General features: G+C 50.2%; 1 long non-coding RNA gene across 1 annotated transcript; it reads right to left on the reverse strand.

Annotated features, from left to right (window-relative positions):
• Positions 1-17,856: 17,856 nt before the first annotated feature.
• Positions 17,857-23,973, reverse strand: LOC110217646 (uncharacterized). The gene is made up of 2 exons (XR_002327109.2): positions 22,872-23,973; positions 17,857-20,466 (listed from the first exon to the last, which is right to left on the reverse strand). It is a non-coding gene; the product is annotated as an uncharacterized LOC110217646 (long non-coding RNA).
• Positions 23,974-24,338: the final 365 nt, after the last annotated feature.

The raw sequence follows: 24,338 nt of genomic DNA on the forward strand, positions 1-24,338 counted from the left end.
TCCATCCCCTGGGCCTGGTTCAGCTTACAGAATTCTAGGTCTCCTGTCTCTGAATGCTTTGGAATTGGTTACCTTCGCTTCTCGTTTTCGTCTCAGCCTAGGCCTGTCCTTCTCAATCACAGAGTCTAAGCCGGAGCACTCCCTTCTCCCCGGGGTCCCATAGTTTGGACCCTAGTAGCCAGATTCCCCTGTTTGGTGGTTACCCTGGGCTTTGGCAGCTGGGCAGGAGCTGGATCGAGAAAAGAACAAGGCAGTGCAGCTTCTGAGGGTGCAGGTCAGGCCAGACTGAGGAAATGCTCCCTCCCCACAGGACTTGCCTAGAATTCAAGAAAGAAAGCCTGAGACAAAGTATCTCATGCACGGATTATGATCTAGATGGAGAGATGGGGCTCATAGGGCAGTAAGGGCTGCCCACAGAACACGCATTGATGCTCTCAGGCAGCCTCAGTAAGGAGGCTGCCAAGGGCAGTGTCCCAGCACTGTATTGGGCAATCCAGACGCCCTCACCACATGGAGCAGCCCCAGGCAAACGGAACAATCACCCCTTCTTCTTGGATGGCCAGACATTCCTTTGGGCAGTCTCTGGGCCTCTAGGCAACTGGGTGGTGCAGTGGGTAGGGCACCGGACCTGGAGTGAGTTCAAATCTGGCCTCAGACACTAGCTGTGTACCCCTGGGGGGGGGTCACTGTCTTCTCAGTTTCCTCCAATGTAAAATGGGATGACAATAACAGCATGTACCTTCCAGGGCTGCTGAGAGGCTCCAAGGAGATAATGTTTGGAAAGTGCTCAGCGCAGCCCCTGGCACAGTGAGGGCTTAGCAAATGCCTCCTCCTTCTGCCTGGTCAGGACTTTCTCTTGGTTAACACCTTCCCTGTGCCTCTCCCTTAGGAGCAAGTGTGGTGCCTTCATCCCAAGCCTCTTTTCTCATGACACCATTGGCTTAACTCAGTTGTGCCCAGGGAATCATCAGGTCCAGATTCACAGGCTGGATCTTTGTCTGTTTTGGGGATGAGACACGGAATTTTCATATAAATGGCAGCTAGGTGGTGCAGTGGATAGAGCAGCGGCCCTGGAGTCAGGAGGACGTGACTTCAAATCCGGCCTCAGACACTTGACACTTACTAGCTGTGTGACCCTGGGCAAGTCACTTAACCCCATTGCCTAGCCAAAAAAGAAAAAAAAAAGAATTTTCATATAGCCAGGCTCTGGACTTACTTTTCTAGCCCACAAGTACACAAGCAGGTCAGGTCTCTGGAGCTCTGCCACCTTCATCTCCCCATCAGGGTTCTAGGTCTGTCACCGAAGAGTTGGGGTGATTCTGTTGTTATGGACTCGAGACACTATTAGGTGTGTTGGTGCCCAGTTTCATTTTAAAAATTATCTTACTTTCACAATTTCTTGTAAAAACAATACCATTCTTTTTTTTTTTTAATTTTGAGTTCCCTATTCTCTTCCTCCCTCTTTCCCCTTTCCACTCATTGAGAAGGCAGGCAATTTGATCTAGGTTGCATATGCGCAGGCAGGCAAAAATGTTTCTCTAATAGTCATGTTATAAAAGAAAACACAGACAAAGAAACAAACAAACAAGAAAAATAAAGAAAGTGAAAATGTCTGCTTGGATCTACATTTATTTTTTTTTAATTTTATTAATTTATTTTGATTTATCAACAATCACTTCCACATGCTTTTGAGTTGAAAATTTTTCTCCCCCTTCCTCCCCCCACACCCTCCCCAAGACAGCACACAATCTGATATAGGCTTTACATTTACATTCCTATTAAACATATTTTCACATTAGTGAAGTTGTAAGTAAAAATTAAAACCAATAGGAGGAACCATCAGAAAGATGAAACAAAACTCAACAGAAGGTAAAAATAAGTGATAGCGATTCTACTTCCATAGTTCTTTCTTTGGATGTGGACAGCATTTTCCATCCTGAGGCCTCTGGAGATGTCTTAGATCCTTGTAATGCTGAGAAGGGTTCAGTTTAACAATATTAGTCATGCATAACATGGCTGTTATTGTGTACAAAGTCCTCTTGGTTCTGCTCACTTCACTCAGCATCAGACCATATAAGTCTTTCCAGGTTTTTCTGAAGTCAGCCTGTTCATCATTTCTTATAGCACAATAGTATTCCATTACATTCATATACCACAACTTGCTCAGCCATTCCCCAATTGATGGGCATCCTCTCAATTTCCAATTCTTTGCCACCACAAAAAGAGCTGCTATGAATATTTTTGTACATGTGGTCCTTTTCCCATTTGTTTGATCTCTTTGGGATATAGCCCTAGAAGTGCTATTGCTGGATCAAAGGGTATGCACATTTTTGTAGCCCTTTGGGCATAGTTCCAAATTGTTCTCCAAAATGGTTGGATCATTTCACAACTCCACCAACAATGTGTTAGTGTTCCAATTTTCCCACATCTTCTCCAACATTTATCATTTTCCTGTTTTGTCATGTTGGCCAATCTGATAGGTGTGATGTGGTACCTCAGAGTTGTTTTGATTTGCATTTCTCTAATCAATAACGATTTAGAGCATTTTTTCATATGACTAAGATGGCTTTAATTTCTTCATCTGAGAACTGTCTGTTCATATCCTTTGACCATTTATCAATTGGGGAATGGCTTGTGTTCTTATAAATTTGTCTTAATTCTCTATATATTTTAGAAATGAGGCCTTTATCAGAGAGACTGGTTGTAAAAATTCTTTCCCATTTTCTACCTTCCTTCTAATCTTAGTTGCATTGGCTTTGTTTGTGCAAAAACTTTTCAATTTAATGTAATCAAAATATCCATTTTGCTTTTCATAATGTTCTCTATCTCCTGTTTGGTCATGAATTCTTCTGTTCTCCATAGATCTGATAGGTAAACTATTCCTTGTTCTCCCAGTTTACTTATGGTATCAGCCTTTATATCTAAGTCTGAACCATTTTGACTTTTTTTGGTATATGGTGTGAGATTTGGGTCTATGCCTAGTTTCTGCCATACTCTTTTCCAGTTTTCCCAGCAGTTTTTTTCAAAGATGGGTTCTTATCCCAGAAGCTGGGGTCTTTGGGTTTATCAAATAATAGATTACTATAGTCATTGACTACTGTGTCTTGCATATTTAACCTATTCCACTGATCCACCTCCCTATTTCTTAGCCAGTACCAAGCAGTTTTGATGATTGCTGCTTTATAATACAATTTAAGATCTGGAATTGCTAGGCCACCTTCCCCTGCATTTCTTTTCATTAGTTCCTTTGATATTCTGTCCAAATGAATGTTATTATTTTTTCTAACTCTATAAAATAATTTTTGGTAGTTTGATTGGTATGGCACTGAATAAGTAAATTAGCTTAGGTAGGATTGTCATTTTTATTATATTAGCTAGCCTACCCATGAGCAACTGATGTTTTTCCAGTTATTTAGATCTGATTTTATTTGTGTGAAAAGTGTTTTGTAATTGTGTTCATAGAGTTCCTGGGTTTGTTTCGGGAGGTAGACTCCTAAATATTTTATAATGTCTACAGTAAGTTTAAATGGGATCTTTCTATCTCTTGCTGTTGGGCTTTGTTGGTAATATATAGAAATGCTGATGATTTATGTGGGTTTATTTTATAGCCTGCAACTTTGCTAAAGTTGTTTATTATTTCAAGTAGTTTTTTACTTGATTCTCTAGGATTCTCTAAGTATATCATCATGTCATCTGCAAAGAGTGATAGCTTTGTTTCTTCTTTGCCTATTCTAATGCCTTCAATTTCTTTTTCTTCTCTTATTGCTAAAGCTAACGTTTCCAGTACAATATTGAATAACAGTGGTGATAATGGACATCCTTGTTTCACCCCCAATCTTATTGGAAATGCTTCTAGCCTGTCCCCATTACATATAATGCTTGCTGAAGGTTTTAGATATATGCTATTTATTATTTTAAGGAAGACTCCATTTATACCTATGCTTTCTAGTGTTTTTAATAGGAATGGGTGTTGTATTTTATCAAAAGCTTTTTCTGCATCTATTGAGATGATCATATGGTTTCTGTTGGTTTTGGTGTTGATATGCTCAATGATGCTGATAGTTTTCCTAATATTGAACCAACCCTGCATTCCTGGTATAAATCCTACCTGGTTTGGATCTACATTTAGACTCCCTCCGCTCTCTCCCTGGAGGCAGAGAGCACTTAGGTCCCTTTAGAATTGTCTTAGATCCTTGTGTTGCCAACAAGAGCTAAGTCATTCATGGTTAATCATTGCACAGTGTGGCTGTTGCCTTGTACAGTGTTCTCCTGGTTCTGCTCCCTTTCCTCTGCATCAGTTCATGTGAGTCTTTCCAGGTTGTTCCAAGAGCATCCTGCTCATCATTTCTCAGAGCACAATAGTATTCCATCACAATCATATATCATAAGCCCAACTTCATTTAAACAATTAACACCAACCAGTTTTCACAGAGGGATTCTTGCTGAGAAGAGATAACAGAATGACAAGCGTTTCTCCCCAGACCTGGGGATACACTGTCCCCTGAACCTTTTTAATATCTGGCAAGAGCAGGCAGCTTCTCCAAAGTGCTTATCTTGCCAAGTTCACCTCTGAATGTGCAGAGCAGATAGATGAGTCCCCATCTCAGCTACTGCTGGGCTGGGTCAAGCAGGTCACTCCCCAGGCCTTGGCTGCTGCCTCACCCCCACTTAGCCTTTGACAGGTCCTAGCATGGGCAGCATGGCCATACCTTCAGCTCCTACTGTTCTGGCCTTCGAAAGCTCATCTGCTTGTAGCCATCTCTTCCCTAAAAGCAAAAACAAACTGATATGGGACAAAAGCAATGGCAGGTCCTGCCCTCCTGGACCTCTGGGCCCTTATCCCCCCAGCCAGGCCGCTTCCGTGGGGCTGCTGGGCATGTGATCGATGGCTTTGCAGTGAGCTGTCCAGCCAGTGGGGCTCCCAGCCATGCCATGCAGCAGCCCTCTTGGCACAGCCCAGGTGGCGTTACACGACTTCTCCTGGGCACTGGTCATCTGCAGCATCTCTCAATGGGCCCTGTCTCCTGTGACCCCGCTGCCCTCCTGGGACAGACCATCACCACCTTACACCTGCATTGTTACAGTGGCTGCGGGGGGGTCTGCTGCCTCGTCTCTCCCCTCTCATCCATCCTCCAGTCCTCCACCAAAGGAATTCTCCTAAAGCACACAGTCTGGCCATGGCAGCCCCTTACTCAATAATCTCCCATGGCTCCCTATCGCCTCCAGGAGCAAATACAAAACCCTCTGGTGGGTGTTCAAGGCCCTCCATAGCCCTCCCCCTTCTACCTTTCTAAGCTTCTCCCCCCTCCCCATACACCTTCCATCCAGGGATCCCTGCTGAAGAGGCTCCTGAGGGACAGCTACGTGGCACAGTGGATAGAGCACTGGCCCTGAAGTCAGGAGGACCTGAGTTCAAATGCGGCCTCATACCAAACACTTGCCACTTACTAGCTGTGTGACCCTGGGTATGTCACTTAACCCAATTGCCTTAAAAAAAAAATAAGACGCTCCTGGCAAGGCAGGGGTGGGAGTCAGGAAGACCTGATTGAAGTTCTGTCTCTGACTCTGACCAGCTGTCCCATCCTACAGGTGAAGAAACTGAGACCTGCAAGTCCTTCCTCACAGGGTTGTTACAAGGCTCACAAGAGCTCATGCCTCATAGGAAGCTCTTGGAAGTGACTGCCTCAAGGTCTGCCAGAGCCTGGAAGAGAGCAGCCATGGTCAGATGGGGACTCTCGGGCCCCTTCAGCCTTCAGGCCACTGCCCACTGGTCTGGGAACTGAGCTTGGCCACAGCTCTGTGGGTGGGGAAGCCTGGGACTGCTTGGAAGGGTGCCTGGGTGCATGCTGACTTCTCCTCAGCTTTCTGTTCTTACCAAGAAATGTTGGCAGAGGCTGGTGCCTGGTGTCTGTGGCTCTGCCTCTCTACTTTCTGTGTCTCTGTCCTTCTCTGACTGTCTCTCTAACTGCCTCTCTGTCTCTGTCTTTCTCTGTCTCTAACTGTCTCTTTTTCTCTCTGTCTCTGTCTTAATCTCACTACTCCCTATATGTGTGTCTGTCTCTGTCTCTGTCTCTCTCTAACTCTTGTCTGTCACTTTCTGTCTCTGTCTCTGTGTCTCTGTCTTTCTGTCTCTGTAACTCCTGTCTCTCTGTCACTTTCTCGGTCTCCCTCCCTCCCTCCCTTCCTGTCTCTGTCTCTCTGTCTCTAACTCTTGTCTCTCTGTCACTGTCTCTCTCTGTCTCTGTCTCTCTAACTCTTGTCTCTCTGTCTCTGTCTCTGTGTTGTGTCTCTCTGTTTCCTTCCCTCTCTCTCTTTGTCTGTCTCTCTGTCTCTAACTCTTGTCTCTCTGTGACTTTCTCTCTGTCTCTCTTTTTCTGTTTCTCTCTCTCTGTCTTCCTCCCTCCCTGTCTCTGTCTCTCTGTCTCTAACTCTTTCTCTGTCACTCTCCCTCTGTCTCCGTCTGTGTGTGTGTGTGTGTCTCACTTTTGTCTCTGTCACTTTCTCTCCATCTCTCTCTTGTCCATTAGATTGAAGTTGGCTTGCTCTGACAGTCTGGACAGCCCTCCAGCTCCCCTCGCCCAGAGGGCTGTACCCCTGGAAGTTCTTTCAATGGGAACCCCCTTTGTCTTTTCATTCTGGCACCTTTGTAACTTGGAGACCCTAGGGGACTACAAAACCCAGGGCTGGGCTCCCGCTTCCTTCCCATCGGTGCCACAAGGGGGCGCCCCTGCCTCAGAGATCACTAGGAGCATAGCCCCCTTCGTTCACTCCCTAGTGAAGATGATTTGAGAGGCTTGGAGGGCTGGCCCCACATCACACCTGGCCCCTGAATTACACAATCACACCAGGAAAAGCCGAGTTTGGGCAGGGAAGGAGAAAGAAGCATGGAAGCTGAAAGCTGAGAGGGTCTCAGGAGCCTCCAGTCCAGCCTGTACATCAGCCAGAAGCCCCCTCTGCCTAAGGAGTGGTCAGCCAGCCTTGGCCAAAACACCTCCAGTGACTGGGAGCTCACTATCTTCCCAGACAGTACATTCAATGTCTTTTAAGCACTACATCATGCCAACATTTACCTCTAAAACTGCTTTCTCTGTCTGCCCTCTGAGAGCGCACTAAACAAGTTGGTCCTGGGACAGAGAGCTTGGGGTCCTCCTGCTCCCCATTAATGATCAGAAGCTGCATTGTCCCCATCAGATGCCCTAGGCAGGGGCAGGGAGCCAGCAGTCTTGAAGCCACGTTTGGCCCTCTAAGTCCTCAAGTGTAACCCTTTGACTGAGTCCAAGTTTTATAGAACAAATCCTCTTACTAAAAGGCTGCATTTGAGGACCCAGAGGGCCACATATGGCCTTGAGGCCACAGGTTTCCCCTCCCCCCAGACCAGAGTGTCAGACTGGGAGCCCAAAGGGCCCCCAAATGTCAATCTTGCTCATCATTTTGCTGGTGAGAAAACTGAAGCCAGCAAGGGGAAGCAATTGCCCAAGAGGGAGAATTGGAACCCAGCTTTCCTGACTCCCTGCCCAGCCCCGAGCCCCCTTTACCACATTGCTATTGAAATGACTTCCCTGCCCCACCCTGTACTTCTAGGTGATTTTCAACCCAAGTGGAGAGTGAGCCCAATTAAAAATGACCCCGTTAGCTCAGCCTTCCTTCCAGACCCAGGAGTTCTCTTTGGGGGCTGCCCCACCCATCCAGCGAATTAATGATCCCTCCCTATCCTGGGTCAGCTGCTAACAAGGGGCAAGAGAAGGCTCTGGAAGGGACCTGAAAGGCCAGTCAGTCTGCCCCCTGCCCCCATAAACACCCACCCTATTCTCCCTAGAGAGGAGGAAAGTAAAGCCCAGAGAGGTGGCCATACAAACCAGAAAGGCCATAGCAGAACATGTGCCTTCTTCTTATCAGAGGCATTAGATGCCTGCTAAATAGAGCCAAGGCCGGATCCACAGGGCTCTCCATTAGGGGGCGCCTTGACATGGTTGGTTGGTGAGCTCCCCGCATCCACATTGGTTTCTCCAGACAAATCCCATTTTTCCAGACTTGGCATTGTTTCCTTTTATGTGTGGTCTTCAGAAATAGTTTTTGAGCAGTCCTCATCCCGACTGGCCTGACTTTCCTTCGTTTAGTCCATGGGAGCTTACCCAGTTGAGGGAGGACCAGCACCTCTATGGGAAGGCTGCTTGTCCACCTGTGGGGGATGCATTTCCACAGGGATCCACCCCCCCATACAGACACCCATCCATCTCAGACCAGGGGATGAGCTTGAGCAAAGATACCAAGCTGGCAGAAGACGAAGGACAGTGAGATGAGGTTAAGGCACTTAGCCTTTATTTAGCAGGCTTCTGCAGGCTGTTCATGTTTTTAAATGGAAGGGTCTGATGTGGGGGGCTCTTTGGAAAGATTGTGGGAGCAGAAAAGAAAGTATGGGGAATGGAGAGTTTGGGGCAGGACCACTGACCTCCAGCAGCCATAGCAGGAGGGAAAGAAGGTGGGATAGGGAAGAGAAGAAGAAGTGAGAGAAAGACAGAGATAGAGGTAGGACAGAGACAGAGAGGAGAGAGAGACAGAGACAAAGGGAGACAGAAAGAAGGAGACAGAGAGAGGAGAGAGATGGAGACACAGACAGAGAGACAGAGACAGACAGAAGAGAGACAGGAGAGACAGAGACAGACGGAGCAGAGACAGAGAGGAGAGAGACAGAGAGAAGAGTAAGAGAGACAGAGACAGAGAGAATGAGAGAGTGAGTGGTAGAGGGGTCCACAGGATGTGGCTGCCAATGAGAAAGGGAGGTTGAGTCTTGGTGGGTGGCTGAGCTGAGGTACCTGGGAGAATGAGAGCGTCATTGAGGCTGGAGCAGGCCCACATTCCTGGCTTTAATTCAGCCTCAGCTCCTGGGCCACGTTGAGACCTGCTTCCTCTCCTTGGGCCAGACTGCAGCCTCCCCTAGAGCCAGGCCCAGGCTCCTACCTGGCCTAGCATCAGGTTGGTCAGAAAAGCCAGTCCAAGCACAGCCCACACCCACCATGGTCTCCCTCCTACCGGCCCAGCCTTTTCTTTTAAAGTCTGAGTGGTTTTAAGGAGGCTCTGGCAGCTGGGCCTTTGCCTCAGGGTCATTTGAGCTGCTTTGTCCCTTGGCCCCCCAGCAGTGTCCAGGGCTTTGAGGCTCTGACCACCTCACTGTTGCTTGACCAGGTTCAAGGGTTCTATTGGGACAGTGGAGGGCCAGAGGCGCCTCTTCTGCCAGAAATGCCAAAAGGACCCAAGTCACTAGCCTGGTTACTGAGACCCTGCCCTGAATTGGTGAATGCTAGCCAGGGAAGGGGGGACATGCGTCTCTGCCTCCCCAACGTCCTGGCACTGGGAAAAGAGCTCTACCTTAGGGCCCTGGGGACCCTGAGAATGGGACAGGGCAGACATCGGCTCCAGGCCTCACTGACGGTGGTCGTCAGGACACCTCTCCCAACCTGTGGAATGTCTGTATTCTGCAGCACCCACCCATGGATCCCCAGGCCTCAGCCACAGGGCCTCCCCTCTCTGGGCCACAGAGGGCTCCCCTAGAAATTAGGAGGCATTTTTGTGGCAGCTACCACCAGAGAGGCAGGGAGCTGCCAGGGTACCCCATGAGCACCACACCCACCCCATCCGTATCCCTGCTCTACCTAAGATGGCACCTGGAAAACCTAGTGGCTTAGAAATGCTTTTTAAAGGGTCAGAAACAGGTGGACCAAAGGGGTGGGCCTCCTTGGAGGGGAGGTGATCCTGGGGAAAATCAGGGAGGGGGCAATATCATGGCCCCCCTTCCTCTAGTGGCAGATGCCAGCCTGTAGAGCGCCCTCCATTGGGGAGACAAGTGTGGACCATGGCTCCCCAGGAAGAGCAAGCTGTGAGGGCGGCCCCCCTTACTCACATACCACACACATACTCACACATACTCACACTCACATTCACACACTCACACTCACTCTCACATACACTCACACTCACACACACACATTCACACATTCTCACACTGACTCATACACTCTTTCATACACACACATACACACACTCATACACTCTCACGCTCATTCTCATATGCTCTCACTCTCACACACACACATACTCACACTCACATTCACATCTACACACTCTCATACTGACTCACACTCTCTCACACCACACACACTCACACTTATTCTCATACATTCACACACTCTCACATCACACACTCACACTCACTCACATACTCTCACACTCACTCTCATATACTCACATACTCATTTTTACACACTCACACTCACATTCATTCTCACTCACACTCACACACTCTCACACACACTTGCACACACTCACAATATACTCTCACTCTCATACATACTCACACACTCACACTTACACACTCACACACACACACACAAAGCTGGGGGCACACGAGTATCCAGAAGGACCCACCTGCTCCATCTTCATTCTCAACCCAGTGGAAGGCTCCTGGCTTCAGGGTCCCAGATGACCTCGGGCAGGCTGGCAGCATCTGATGTTTCATCCTCCATAGGTGTGGATTAAGCCTCTGGCCTCAGATGACAGGCCTAGGTTTAAAGCTGCATAGGAGTGTCTGGCCCAGCTCCTGGCCCTTGCCTCAGCTGACCAGTCAGGTGTGCATTGGGCTGGGAAGAGGACTCTTTCCTGGTTCTCTCCAAGCCCCCTCTGTCCACTGCGGGATCCTTCCTGGACAAAGGCCATTACCGCAGCATCTGCCATTATGTGGCCATGACCTGTTCAAAGGCAGCTGCAGTCAGATGGCAAGAAGCCTGCAAGGACAAGCCTTACCTCCCCATCAGGAGCATCCCTCAGGTGGCCAGTGACCACCGGAGGGAGGCCTTGGGGGAGATGCCGGACCAGGCCATAAGGGCCCAGCAGCCTCACTGGGCTGCAAGGGAGGGGGAAGGGGAGCGGCTGCTCCCCCCAGCTTCTGGGGCTCTTTGCTTCTCACCTGAGGCTGAAAACTCTCCTGTAGATTGGCCAGCCCTGAACACTCAGGTGGCAGCGAGGCAAGGCTGCCAGCCAGGCGGGCAGGAAGCATCTGAGCCCACATGCAAGCCCAGAGGTCTGGAGAGTAAAGGAAGGGGATTGTTTCAGGTTTGGGCCTGAGCCCAGCAAGCCAAATCCCTGCCTTTCGGAGGGGAACCAGGCCAGGCTAGGCCCGTGATTAGGGGGAGACAGTCTCCTCAGGCAAGGAAGGCAGCTCAAAATGCAGGTGAGGAAACTGGACACCAGACAGAGCCAGGCAGGACTTTCAGGACGACTGTGGGCCTGGGCCGGGAAGGGGCCAAGGAAGGAGGAGTCTGAGCTGAGGCCAAACCAAGGCTGGCCACCCAGGCAGAGGGGCAAGGCCCTCTCCAGCCATGGGGCAGGGGCACCTCATTTCTGGCACACATCACTTCTCCTCACTCTGCCCTCCTGGGAAAGGCGCATTTCAAGCCCTACCCGGACAAGCCGCCCTCTAGACAACAGCCCTTGCAGGGCCTTAACCCAGCAGAGGCACCACCTGCTAACCTGGTAAAGGTGAGAGGCCAGTGCCCACAGCCCCATCGGAGATCCTGGGGCAGAGGCTGGCTCTCTCCCCCTCCTGAGAACCTCGGCCTCTGCTGGCAGCAGTGGCCATGATGGGGGGCTCCCCAGGACTTCCAGGGGACCCACAGGACAGGGACAGCTGCTTCTCTCTGGGCACTCTCAGGGAGCCTCAGGGTGTAATGCAGAACATTATTTTACCATTTAGGTAGTAGAACCCTTTAGGCCATGGAAAACTCCAAATTCCTTAGCAAGACCCTTATCTGGCTGCTCAGGCCACAGCCCTCAGATCATATCTCTGGAAGCCTCCATTGTGAGAAAGTTTGCACAGCATTATCATATCTACACAGAGGGAGAAGGGTGTCCTTGACCAGCCCCCAAAAAACCTCTTCCTCTTGCCAGACTTCAAAGATCCATCCCCCTCCCTGTCCTGTATACTCCCTATATAAACCCTAGCTCAACCCCTGATGGGGGCTGCTTGGTTTGGATGTGAATATCCCTGGCAGCCGCACGCTAATATAATGAAGTCCACAATTTAAAATTAGTCTGGGTGGTCAACTCGCTAATTTCTCGGTATAACAAGGGGCTTCTCCTCTCTGTGGTTGTGGCTTTGGCTATAAATGGCAGAGCTCGCCTGTGGAGGGAGGTCCCAGGGCTGCCCTGGCCAGCACCCTTGTCTCCCCCCGTGAATGTCTCCAGCACCGGCTCTACGTACAGGAAGGGTGGCCCAAAGGCCCCACATCCTGTCCTCCTGGGGACCTCCTCCCCCTTGCTGAACATTCCCCCAAAGCTTGAGGAGCTGGTAGCTTTCAGGGGGCTGCCCTCGAGAGGAAGAATGGATTCTGGGCAGACCCACCCTTTCCAGATGAGGGCCAGTCATGGGGACAAAGTCGGGGCTGGGCTTATCAGCAAGGGTACATGAGGAGTGTGAGGTGGCAGGTCTGGGAGCCCATGACTTCATCCCATCCCCCAGATGCACAGAAGACCAGCCTCAGCAGAGATGGGGACTTTCAGGAAATAAATCCCTAACTGCCTGCACCACTCCCTCACACTCCCTCTCCTCCACAATTGTTCCCTGAGGGCAGGCAAGCAGGAAGTTCTGCCTCTCTCTTCCTGGGCACTCATAGAAAAGCAAACAGAACCCCATGCCAGGTGCTAGGTGCTAGGGAGCACTCCCACCCCTGAACTTAACCCTTTCCATGCTGAGCATTCAGCCTCTGCCCTGGGAATCCCGGCACTGCTCCCAAAGCATCAGGGTCCCTGGGAAGAGCTGGCAGCCACAGACAAGAGAAGTCTTTCCAGGGCTGGCTCATAACGGGGGTCTCCAGCATTTCTAAAAGCTATTCTCAGCAATCTCCCACTTTGTGTGACCTTTGAAAGAGCAAGTTCAATAAAGTAGTGAGTCCTGAGGCCAGACAGGAAGGGAGGAGAGGTCAATGAATGGGAAGGGGGCAGGAGACTCTGGGGCTGAGGACCAAAAGACAACAACTCTGCAGGGACAGACCTCTGACAAGCTGCAGTGCAGCGGGCAGAGGTCCTCACCAGCCTCTCTTCAGTCAGATGGAAAGAGAGATCAGAGACAGAGAGAGAGACAGAGACAAAGACAGAGACAGAGACAGAGACAGAGATGAGAGAGATAGAGACACAGAGACTAGAGACAGAGACAGAGAGACACAGACACAGAGAGACAGACACAGACAGACAGACACAGACACAGACAGAGAGACAGAGAGAGAGAGGAAGAAGAGAAGTGGGCTTAGGACAGAGCAGGAGGAACGTCTGCTCTAGGGACCAGGAGATGGGCCATGATCCAGTCCAAGAGACTGAGCAGGAGGAATTGGTGCCACAGGAAAACAGAGTCAGAGCAGGAACCCAGGAGCCAAGCGAGGGCTGGCTATGGGAAGGAGCCAGTTGACTCTGAAACCACACCAAGGGCCAGTGTGGAACTGGAACAGAAAAGAGGACCCTGCTTTAGTGGGTGAGGTCATCACTAACCTCGGGAGATTAATTTTAATGGGGGGGGGAGGCAGGGGGAAGGAGGTGAATGGGAGGTGAGGAAATATGACCATTCCTGCCAGTCTGGATGTGAAAGGCAGGCGAGCTAGCCAGCCCCTCGCTCAACTCTAAACGCTCTCTGCCCACTCTAAACACTCTCTGCCTTTACTAATACAGCCTGACCTTCCACCCCAGTTTTCCTCTGGTGTCTCATTGCAGCTAAGAGACAAGGCTATGGCCAGGAGAGTGGGCAGGGGACAGGCCTCTAGCAGGTCCCCAGTGATGACCGGCATGGCTGCTCTGTGAGGACCAGGCCCCCCATCTTCAAAGACCATCATGCTCAGACGTGGGACCACCAGATGATCCAATGCTTAGGTCCAAGCAACTCACGATGACCACCAAAGGCCAGAGTTCTGAATCTGGGGTCCGTTTCAGTGAGTCTGTGAACTTGGATGGGAAAAAAAATTATTGTTATTGCAATAGATTCAGTTTCTTCCCTGATCCTGTGCATTTTATTTTATTTGTGTAAAAACATGGTTCTGAGAAGGGGTACCTAGGCTTTAGCAGGCTCTCGAAAGGTCTGTTGAAGAAGCCCTGCTCTGCGGCGCGGGCGTGTCCAGCCGCAAGCAGAGATGGCCAGTGAGCGCTGGGGGCTCAAGGGTACAACCGCGCAGAGGGGTCCAGCTCAGCCTCCCAACTCTGGAGCAGCCGCAGCTTCAGTGGCCTGGGCCCATATCCAGGAGGAAAGTAGCCCAGGCGCCCCTGCGAAGCCTTTCTCTTCCCACCCTTTCATCTGTCATGTGTTCCCACACCGCCGTTACAAAGAACAGCAATTACTGACTTGCCAGGACAGGTGCTCTGTTATCCCACTGGACCACCTGGAAAGCCTACTGAGGCTGCTAGTCTCTGCATTGAGAGCAGGATGGGCCTCACCGCAGGGGAAGACCAGGACCTCGGGCAGCCCCGGGGAAGGAGTGGTTAACACATCTGAGCCCTGAATTGACTGCCCCCACCCCACCTCCACTCATGTCTTGGTGGTGTGATGTATCAAACATCGCTGCGGGCTATTGGGACGAGCTCAGCACGGGTCCTTTCCTGCCCCTTCCTTCATGCTCGGAAGCTTAGTTTGCAGCAGCCTGAGCCAGAAGGTATCTTTCTGACTACGACACGTTGCATATTTACCCAGAGAAAGCAAAGCACTGGGCATTGGGAAGGCAAAGTCTCAAGACAAAATTCGGAACAGGACACAGAATAACCAATTGATAGGCATCCCATTTTAAACATTTTGTGCATGTAACTTTTAACAAGAAAGCAAAAAATTTATACACACTTAAAACCAATTTCTGCATTCAATATGTCCGTGAAAGTGTATTAGTCATTCCCCCTATATCCCTTTCCTTTCCCCTTTCTTTGTTCATTCCTTTATTCAAATGAGCAATTTTCCTTTCATATGGTCAAAACCAGTCAGTCAGCCAATAAATATTTATTAAGCGCCTACTATGTGCCAGGCGCTGTGCTAAGCTCTGGGCATACAAATGTGAAAAAGGAGTCCCTTCCCTCAAGAGGCTTACAACCTAATAGGGGAAGACAGCACCTAAAAGGAAGCCTCGGAGTGGTGGGGGCGTCTGAGGAAAGAAGGTACCTGGGTACCTCTCCAGTCTGCCTTCCAATCAGGGGGATCCCAGGGCAGATGGGACCCCGTGACATGTGAGCACCAAGGCTGATGTGATTTTGCTGGGTGCGGCTCCTGGGGACTGATGGAGAAGCCCAACCAAATGAGTGCAGCCCGGTGGGAAGTGTGTTTCTGATTAAGATTCATTTAATAGACTTCCAAATGTATTTATTTTCATCATGTTTAAAATGTTAATACACAGTAATAATAATTTTTTGAACCTCAAGGTTTCTTTCAGTTCTTTGCAATTAAACATAATATTAGTTTTCCACGAGATATATCTTCATTTGTGATGACACTCAGAGTATCTTCCCATTCATGTGACTGTTGGATCAAAGAGGTTGATTGTTTTCTGTGGCTCCCGCCATGTACAGGCTGAAGGAGTCCACAGATGGACCATGACACCAGCAATGGGTAAAGAGAGCCTTTTCTATAGGACCCCACCAGAATCGAGTTGGGTCACTTTTAATTATTTTTGCAACATTGGTGACTGGGACATGAAACTTCAAAGTTGGCATTTCTCTGGTCATCAGTGAACTTCCACGTTTTGAAAAACTGTTTAGGCTATCATGAGCTCTCTCAGTTCCTTCTTAGGTGTTCTGTATCTCTATGTCCCCTCCCCCTTAAAAGGAAGTTTCTGGACTGCAGACACTGCTTTGTTTTTGTCTTGGCATCTCCACAGTCTAGCTGAGTGCCCAGGAAAACACTGGCACTGAAGTGAATTGTTGAACATGGGTCCCCCCCCTTCACCCCACCCTTTTGTAAACTGTTAGCTCATCTCCTTGAACAGTTTACCCAGTGGTGGCTGGATGTGGCCTTCAAAGTTGACCCCAGTTCGTTAGAAGCCGCGAGGTTCCATTTGTCTCCCAGTTCCAGCCTCTGGCTCTGGATTCACAACAAGGGCATTTCCTAATTTGCTGTTTTCTTTTGGTCTTGGTCACTTTTGTAGCCCCTTAACTTCAGGGCTTCATTCTGCATTGTGTTCCCCAAGCTTCATTTGGGATTCTAGATGAAGGCTGGACATATGTGCTTGGCTTATTGATGACTGGATAAAGGTAGGGCCAGATCTGAGGCTTCACTGGTCTAGAGAACTCTTGAACCAGGATGCCCCCTCCACCAAGGCCAGTGGGCACCTTCTGGTCTTAGAGAGTGGCCACAATGTGCCAGAGGTAGGATTTGAACCTAGGTATTCCTGAATTTCTGACTACTTCTTAATCTATCATCCAAATGGATTCACCTGGGAAATAGAGTCACCTTCCTGTCCTTACTTAAAAATGCAAGATAAATGGCAGTCATCATTGTTTTTAATTATTATATTGTGAAAGAAATGCAGAATGTAAACAATCACAATTGTCCTTTTTCCCCTTTATATTTCTAAGGATTTTCCCCATTCTCCCCTCTCCTAGCTGGTCTACAATGACAACAGCCCGCCTCCGGAGAGCTCCTGCGGCTGCTCCCCCATTCTGGCCTTTCTCTCAAATGTACCCAGAGTTTCACAGCTGTCACCTGGGAGCCCCCCCCCCACCTTCCTTGGCTGAGAGCAGGAGGCATTGGGATCCTCCTTTCATCAAGCTTTTCCGCGTCTAGTTTCTATCCCTCCATTCTCTGTCTCTTCCTCTTTTCCTCCCAGGCCATGGTCATCTCCATGGAAACCAGAATGGGCTTGCTGGACATTCAGGAAATCTTGCAGGAGAGCTTTGCTGAGGCTGTTCCCAAGTTTGTTCGATTCGTGGTCTCCAGCACTGTTCCATAACCAATCTCTTTACCTGCTTCATTATTTCTGAGTTCACGCATTTTCTTTCCTCTTGTGATGGAACTCAAGGCAATGTGCTTTTGGGGTCTGGAGAACAGGGAGCCAAGGAGGCAGAAGGGAAAGAGGAGGTGAGGGGAGGGTCAGAACGAGGGAGGCTAGAATCTCCCCTTTCATGGGAAGCCTTGGCTGATCCCGGGTATTCTCGGGGCTTTTCCTCCATTGATATTACCCGTGGGCTCTGTAGATAGCGCTTTGCAGTGGGGCTACTTCTTTTGTTGTCTCCCAGTGGAATGGGAGCTCCCCGAGGGCAGGTTCTGGCTTTTGTCTTTCTTCGTATTCCTAGCACTTAGCACAGTGCCTGACACACAGTAGGTGCTAAATAGTTTATTTGACTGACACCGAATGAGTGGAATATTACTGTGCTGTAAAACATGGGTAAAGATTTACACCAAAATGAAGTAAGGCCAGCCAAGGAACCAGTCAACACAGTGACCACAACAATCACAAAACCACTAAGGAAAGCTGCAGGTCACAGAAACAAGCTGGGCGTCAAGGGAGGGGTGAGGAGGCTCCTCCCCCACTCTTCGGGGGAGCTGAGGGCCATCTGGCAGGTGACTAGGCTCTCTGCTTTTTCTCTTCTGCTTTGTTTTTCTTCTTAAAAAATCTGTTTTATGGAATGGCTCTCTGAGACAGTCAGGAAGAGGCACCCATGGTGGATTGTCGGTGACATAAAAATATAAGAAACCAATAAAAATGTATTTTAAAAAAAGAACCTGGAATCTAGGGGTATGCTGGGAAATTCTTAACAACTGGCATCTTTTCAGTTTTATCTGCATTATTTTCATTATCTCCATCACTTTCTTCAGTCTAGACAATCACCGAAACAATAAATTAAGCCTAATTTGAAGCATTTGTAGATTTATTTACACTGTTCACACTGGAAATGTAACAACTGGTTCCAGAGCTGGCTCCAGCATACACACACACACACACTCTCAACCCACATACAAACCCACCATTTTCTAGAAAGGCTTACTGCCTCCAGCAAACGGTAGCAAGAACAGGAGATGGTGGGGGGGGGGGTGACCGAAACCCAGCAGATGGCAGCTATGACATCACCAGGGCCCCTAGAATCACCATTGAGATGTGAGCTGCCCTGACCAGGTGTTCCCTGGCTCCAGGTGGCCCCTTCCGTGGGCTTTCTTGGGCACACCTGCCCCACCCACCCCCGTGGTGAGGGTGCGGCAACCCTGTGGTTATGGGGAAATATTCACTGTCACTAAATTTGCTATGGTGTTTCATTCAATGAAGATCTTGGCTTTGACTCAATGTGTACTTTCTGGGTGTCTTAGTAAAATGCAGTGGGGCTCGGGAGCTGTCCCAAACATGGTTGCTGACCATGCAGGGCCTCAGCCTGGAGCAGCTGCCTAGGGGCTTCAGATGGGGTTAGAGTGAAGGTTAGGCACCCACCTCCACCACTATTAATAATCATCACCATAACTCCTCAGTACACAAGTAATCAACGTTTCTATAGCATGTTAGATGTTTAGGATTCATCTATTGCTTTACAAACATTATGTGACTGGAGCCAGTCTGAAGTCTGTCTAGGCCAGCAGCATGGTTCCCTTTGAACAGCCCCAGGATCCAGTGACTTGCCTCAGGGGCCCAGCCAGTGAGTGGTGGAGGCAGGAGGGGGACCTCAGGAGGCTGGTGCCTGACAGCATCCACCAGGTCCAGCCAACATGGGGGAAAGGAGAGGGCTGCTGGGATAGAAGGTCTGCTTCCACAGAAGAACGTGGAAAGGAGGTTCTGTGCCTTCAATCCTTCTTGACTTCTGCTTTCTCTTCTAAGAGAAAGAACCTTGGGTTCTAAGTGGGTAAGAGAGAGTGGAAACTCAGGGTAAATGAGCCAGTTGAAAGAACGCTTACCTGTGCTCAGAGGCTGGCAGCATGCTGCTCTTCCTGGCCAAAGGGAAACAGTCCTTGCCCTCAAGGAGATTACATTCAGCTGGGAGAGACAACATGGACACAGGGGCACAGAAATAGAAGAGAGATGACATAAATACAGGGTAATTTAAAGGTCAGGAATTGAAAAGTCCTCAGGTAGAAGGTGAATCTTGAGATTAACTTGGGAGGAGAGAGAGTAAAGGCAGCTCAAATAAGAGAAAGGAAATGAATGTGTAATAAGGCTGGAAAGGTCAGTTAGGATCCAGGTGTGGAATACTAATGGTCTAAGGAGAAGTTTTATCTGAGTCTAGAGGTACTTGGGAGCCCCTTGAGTTTACTGACAGGGAACCTGAACTTTAGGCAAGTTGCTTTAGCAGCTAGGGAGAGGAAGGGGTGGGGAGGAAAGAGACAGTGCAATGGGACCAGCGGGGAGGCTGTTACAATAGTCCAGGGGAAAAGCAGCAGCGTGAACTGAGATGGTGCACAGGGGATAGAAGGTAGGTTGGTCAGGAAGACCTGAGTCCAAATTCAGCCTCGGACACATTCTAGCCACGTGATCCTGGGAAAGTCACTTTACCCCTGTTTGCTTCAGTTGCCTATCTGTAAAAGGGGAGTAATAGTTGTGCCTCCCTGGGTTGTCGTGAGGGCTAAAGGAGATAAGACTTGTATGACACTTTGCAAATCTTAAAGCACTAGAAAATGCTCGCTCTCATGTGAATGGAGAGAACAGGATGTTATGGAGGTCAGAACGGCAACTACTGAGCTACTGCCAGTAAGGAGGGAAGAATGAGGCTGAGCCGGCAAACCTGGGAGAGCCGAGAGAGCTGGACCCTTGATCTTTGACAGTGAGAGAGGAATCCAGAAGATGATCTGGTTGGGGAGGAAAGATAATGAGTCCTGTTTGGAACATGTTAGGTTTGAGAAAGGTCCTATAGGGAGTGGGGGAAGTGGGACTGGAGCCCAGAGGGGAGTTTGGATTTGGGCATCCTCAGCTGAGAGATGGTAATGGAATCACCAAGACAGAAGGGGGCTCAGCACCGAGCCCTGGGAGAATAATCAAGAGGAGGGGGCAGGATAGGGACCTTGACTCAGTTGGGAAGTATGAGGCAGCCAGGAGGGGAGAGAACCAGGGCTGGAGAGGAGAAGGTCAAACATTTCACAGAGGTCAAGAAGGATGGAGACTGAGAAAAAGGCCACAGGTTTGGTGATTAAAGATCACTGGTAATGTTGGAGAGGGTGGTCAAGAAATGAGGTCAGAAGCCAGACTGTAAAGGGCTAAGCAGTGAGTCAGAGGAGAGAGAGGGTAGAGGCGACAAGTGGGAGGGCTCTTTCTAGAAGCTGGCCCTTGAGATAGAGGGAGACGACCCAGGTCGAGGGCTGGAGGGGATGGTAGAATCTCACGAGTGTCTTTCAGGGAGACTTGGTCTTGCTTGTGAAGAGCAGGGAGGCAGCTGGTGCTTGGGGAGGAATGGAAGCCGATAGAGAGAGGATGACCAGGGGAGAGGGCAGATGTCCCAACGTGGATGTCGGCAGGAAGAAGGACCACTTCTCTTCATCAGACGCTGGAGTTTATAAAGGAGGAGAAAATGGAGAATGGCACTGATGGGGGCTTGGAACATGCCTCTCCCCAGCCCAAAGACCCTATGTCTGGCAATAACTCCTGCGTGGGCCCAGTGAGGCAAACGATCTCTCCCTGCTTAGGAATAAGCCGACCTCGGGAGAATCTCCCTTGTATGAACAGGACTATCTTGTACCAGATAGAGAAGAACTATCATGTACTGATAACTGACTCCCACAGTTACCGCATGCAACCCAGATGTCAACTTCCAAGGCTCTCTTGTTACTGACTGAGCCGTGCAGACCCCTCAGAAGAACCCCCCAGGCCATGCCAGTGGTGAATGACACCTGTGCCCAAGGGACAGAGACTGTTCCCCCCCACCAGTCAGCATACTTGCCACACAATTTACTCTTTTCTGTCTAAGCTCTAGCATGGCCCCGCCTTTATTAGCCTTATAAGCAACTTTTTGCCACCTGACTGGAAGACTGCTTGAATCTGTGAATTCTTTCCAGACAACTCTGCCCTGTACGTTGGTATTTTGGGGTCCCTACACCCCTAAACTGCATCAGCACCAAGGGGTTTTGAATTGAAGAGAAGTGGAGAAGAGCAAGATCCTGGCCAATGGCCCTTCTTTTCACTTCTGTGGAAGGCGAGTGGGGGATGGGAGGGGAGGAGGGAGAGGGAAAAGGAGAGGGAGAGGGGGAAGGGCCTCTCCTGAGCCAGGGCAGGGGAAGGTCTCTGCTGGGGGGAGAGGAAAGGAGGGGAAGGCCCCTGCCCGGGAGAGGGGGGAAGGGGGGCCCTTCGAAGCCTTGTTTGCCCACCCAATTCCCACGGCCCCTTCCTTTGAACGAATGAAAAAAAGAATTTGTCATGCACTTATTGTATGCAAAGCACCAGGGTACAAGCAGGCAAGTCCCACCCTCCTCGCCTTCCAGAAGCTAACTCCCAATGGGGGAGACCACGGAGATCCAGCTGTGAGCCACATAGAGAGGTCACAGTCAGCTGATGAAGTCCTATCTGTGTGTGACACCCTGGGCAAGGACTCTGGCGGCCAGAACTGGCCCTCCTGGGTCTTCCGCAGCTGTGGCTGCAGCCCCTGCAGGAGCTATGGGGGCACTTCCTGGGAGGATGCTGAGGGCCCTGGGCTTGAGGCCTGGACCTGGCCCCGGCCCTGGACCGCTAGGTAGCCCAATGGACAGAGCACAGGGACTGAAAGATGAGAGAAACCTATCTTCCTGAGTTCAAATCTGGCCTCGGATGCTTACTTGCTAGCTGTGTGACCCTGGGCAACTTACCTAACCATGTTTGCCTCAGTTTCCTCATCTGTCAAATGAGCTGGAGAAGAAAATGGCAAACCACTCCAATATCTCTGCCCAAAAACCCTGAATGAGGTCACAAAGAATTGGACACAACCAAAAATGACTGAACAAGAACCCTCCATATGGAAGAGAGAAGAAACACCAGAACTAAAAGACAAAGTCCTGAAAGGTGGCTATCCAGGTTCTCGCCAAACTGTCCTCGCCGTTCTTCCCTGGATTTGGAATTCCCTCTCCAGTCTCCACGACTTCACCACCATGCGTGGAACCCTAACACTCACTAGTGGGCTGACCCTCAGCAAGTCACTTCACCTGTTTGCCTCAGTTTCCTCAACCAGAAAATGGGAATAATAATAATAGCACGTACCTCCCAGGTTTGTTGGGTTTGGCACACATTCGGTACTAAATAACTGCTTATTTATTTCCTTCCTTCCCTCCTTCTGGGAATGGACTGCCTGGGTGGAAGTCAACTAGAGAGGAGGGAGGCACAATGCAGAAGCTAGAGGGTTGCTGTTCCAGGCTGCTATAGGCACAATTCCTGATCACGTATGTATTGGCCTAGATGCCTCTGAGGTTCTGAAATTCTATAAAATCAAGCCTCCTCTGGTTGATTAACACAGGGAAGCATCAGAGCTCCAGACATAGAAAACTGGATAGTATTATCCAGCCATCCCACATTCCCTACGGCTCTTCATAGTGCTCTCCCAATAGCCCCAGAACCTCAGACTTATGCTGCGGGTGGGGGTGGGGAAGAAGACAGGTTCCTTGTCAATGGCTGTGAAGTGGGAGATCTCCCAGGGAGGGAACCAAGGCCTTCATCATAGCTATGCCACCAAGTTGCTCCATCTCAGCCCCATGGCATTGCATGGCACAGCATGGTGGGCCTTCGGGATTGTTACAGGCAGTTTCAGCCCACAAGTCGGGGAAACTTAGAACACTGACTTTCCTGCCAGAGTGGGTGTTTGGCTCTAGTTTGAGCAATTCCTGTCAGACCAAAAGCACTGGATGAATTTGGGTTTCTCACTGTAATTGCTAAAGCCACAGTGACCAATTAATTCAGGAAATTAAAATGGAACACATTGTAATTATGTACCTTAGGAGATCGAAAATGTGAAAAACTCCTGGTCAACTCCACTTGCCAAGTAAAGATGCTCTAACTGCACAGGCAAAGTTTCATGAAAGTCAGAAAAAATCAGGAGTCCAGGTGACCCCAAAGGACAAATCCCTGACCTACAGTCTGAAGTCACTGTCCTCATTACTATAGTATCCCCTGCTGTCACAGGATTTGTATCTGAAGTGCAGATTTTGCAGCTAGGTGGTACAGTGGATAATGCCAGGCCTGAAGTCAGGAAGACTCCTCTTCTTGAGTTCAAATCCAGCCTCACACTTACTATGTGACCCAGGGCAAGTGATTGCACCCTGTTTGCCTCAGTTTTCTCATCTGTAAAATGAGCTGGAAAAGGAAATGGCAAACCACTTCAGTGTCTTTGCCAAGAAAACCCCAGTGGGGGTCATGCAGAATCCAGCACCACTGAAAACAACTGAACAACAATGTCCAGGAGGCTTCAAGCACTGTCTCTGTTAACTTGCTTCTTCTTATTTCCCCTTCAATGAAATGAGGTTCGGCTCAGGTGCCATCTACCTTGGGAAGCCCTCATCATCATCTCCAGGAAGGTGATTGCTAGTACTCTGTCCCTGCACCCCCAGAAGAAGGTAAGGTTCCTGGCGGCTGGGCTTTGTGTCTGTGTCCCCAGCTGGTGGCTAGTGCCTCGATTACGGTGGGAGCTTAATACCGGTTGTGGAATTCAGCAGAGTAAGAACACTTTTAGCTTGGGCGCCTCGTTTCTATCCTAGTGAATCTCGATGTTTGGTCCAGCACACGGCCCGCTACTTATGGAAAGGAAGCCTCCGATGGGACAGATCCAGGGTCTCTAGATCTGGGGTCTCCAGATCTGGGGTCTCTAGGGAGGCATCCTTTGGGGGCCCCCTCTCCTTCCTGCGGTCTGGGCACGGGGCTGGCACTTCCCGAGCTTCCCGGGGCTTCGGGGGTGGGCCAGGCCTTTCGGCGCTGCTCTCAGCCCCACGGCAGGCGAGCTCCCTCCAAGGGGAGGGGCTGCGCTGGCCTTCACTGAAATGGAGCCAAAGGGTCCCGGCAGATACAAAGTTGCCCTCGCCATTGCTCACGCGCAGGCGCACACGCGCCCCCGGCCGGGCCGGAGCCTGGGAGCCCCGCCCCCTCCCGCGGCGGACCCCGCCTCCTAGTCCAGCCGCAGCCTCTCCCCGAGCACGTGACGTTCGCCCCCAGCCCGGACCTGCAGGGGCGGGACGAGCGCGGCTATCGGCCCGCAGGTCCCGCCTCCGAAGCTCAGCAGCCAATCCTCGAGTTTTGCGTCACGCCTGCCTCGCCCCCGTCCCACCCCGTCCATTCCACGGCGCCCGCTCCAGCTCCAAGAACCCTGAGCTCCGGCCGCGGCGGCTGCGCCTTAGACGGGAGGGGGAAGGGGAGAGGCGGGGCCCGGGGCCTGGGGCCTGGGGCCGGCCTGCGCCGCCGCCTCCCCTC

This window comes from Phascolarctos cinereus, unplaced genomic scaffold (assembly GCF_003287225.1).
Source record: "Phascolarctos cinereus isolate Bilbo 61053 unplaced genomic scaffold, phaCin_HiC Scaffold_1;HRSCAF=81, whole genome shotgun sequence".
In the NCBI taxonomy this organism is placed as follows: Eukaryota; Metazoa; Chordata; class Mammalia; order Diprotodontia; family Phascolarctidae; genus Phascolarctos; species Phascolarctos cinereus.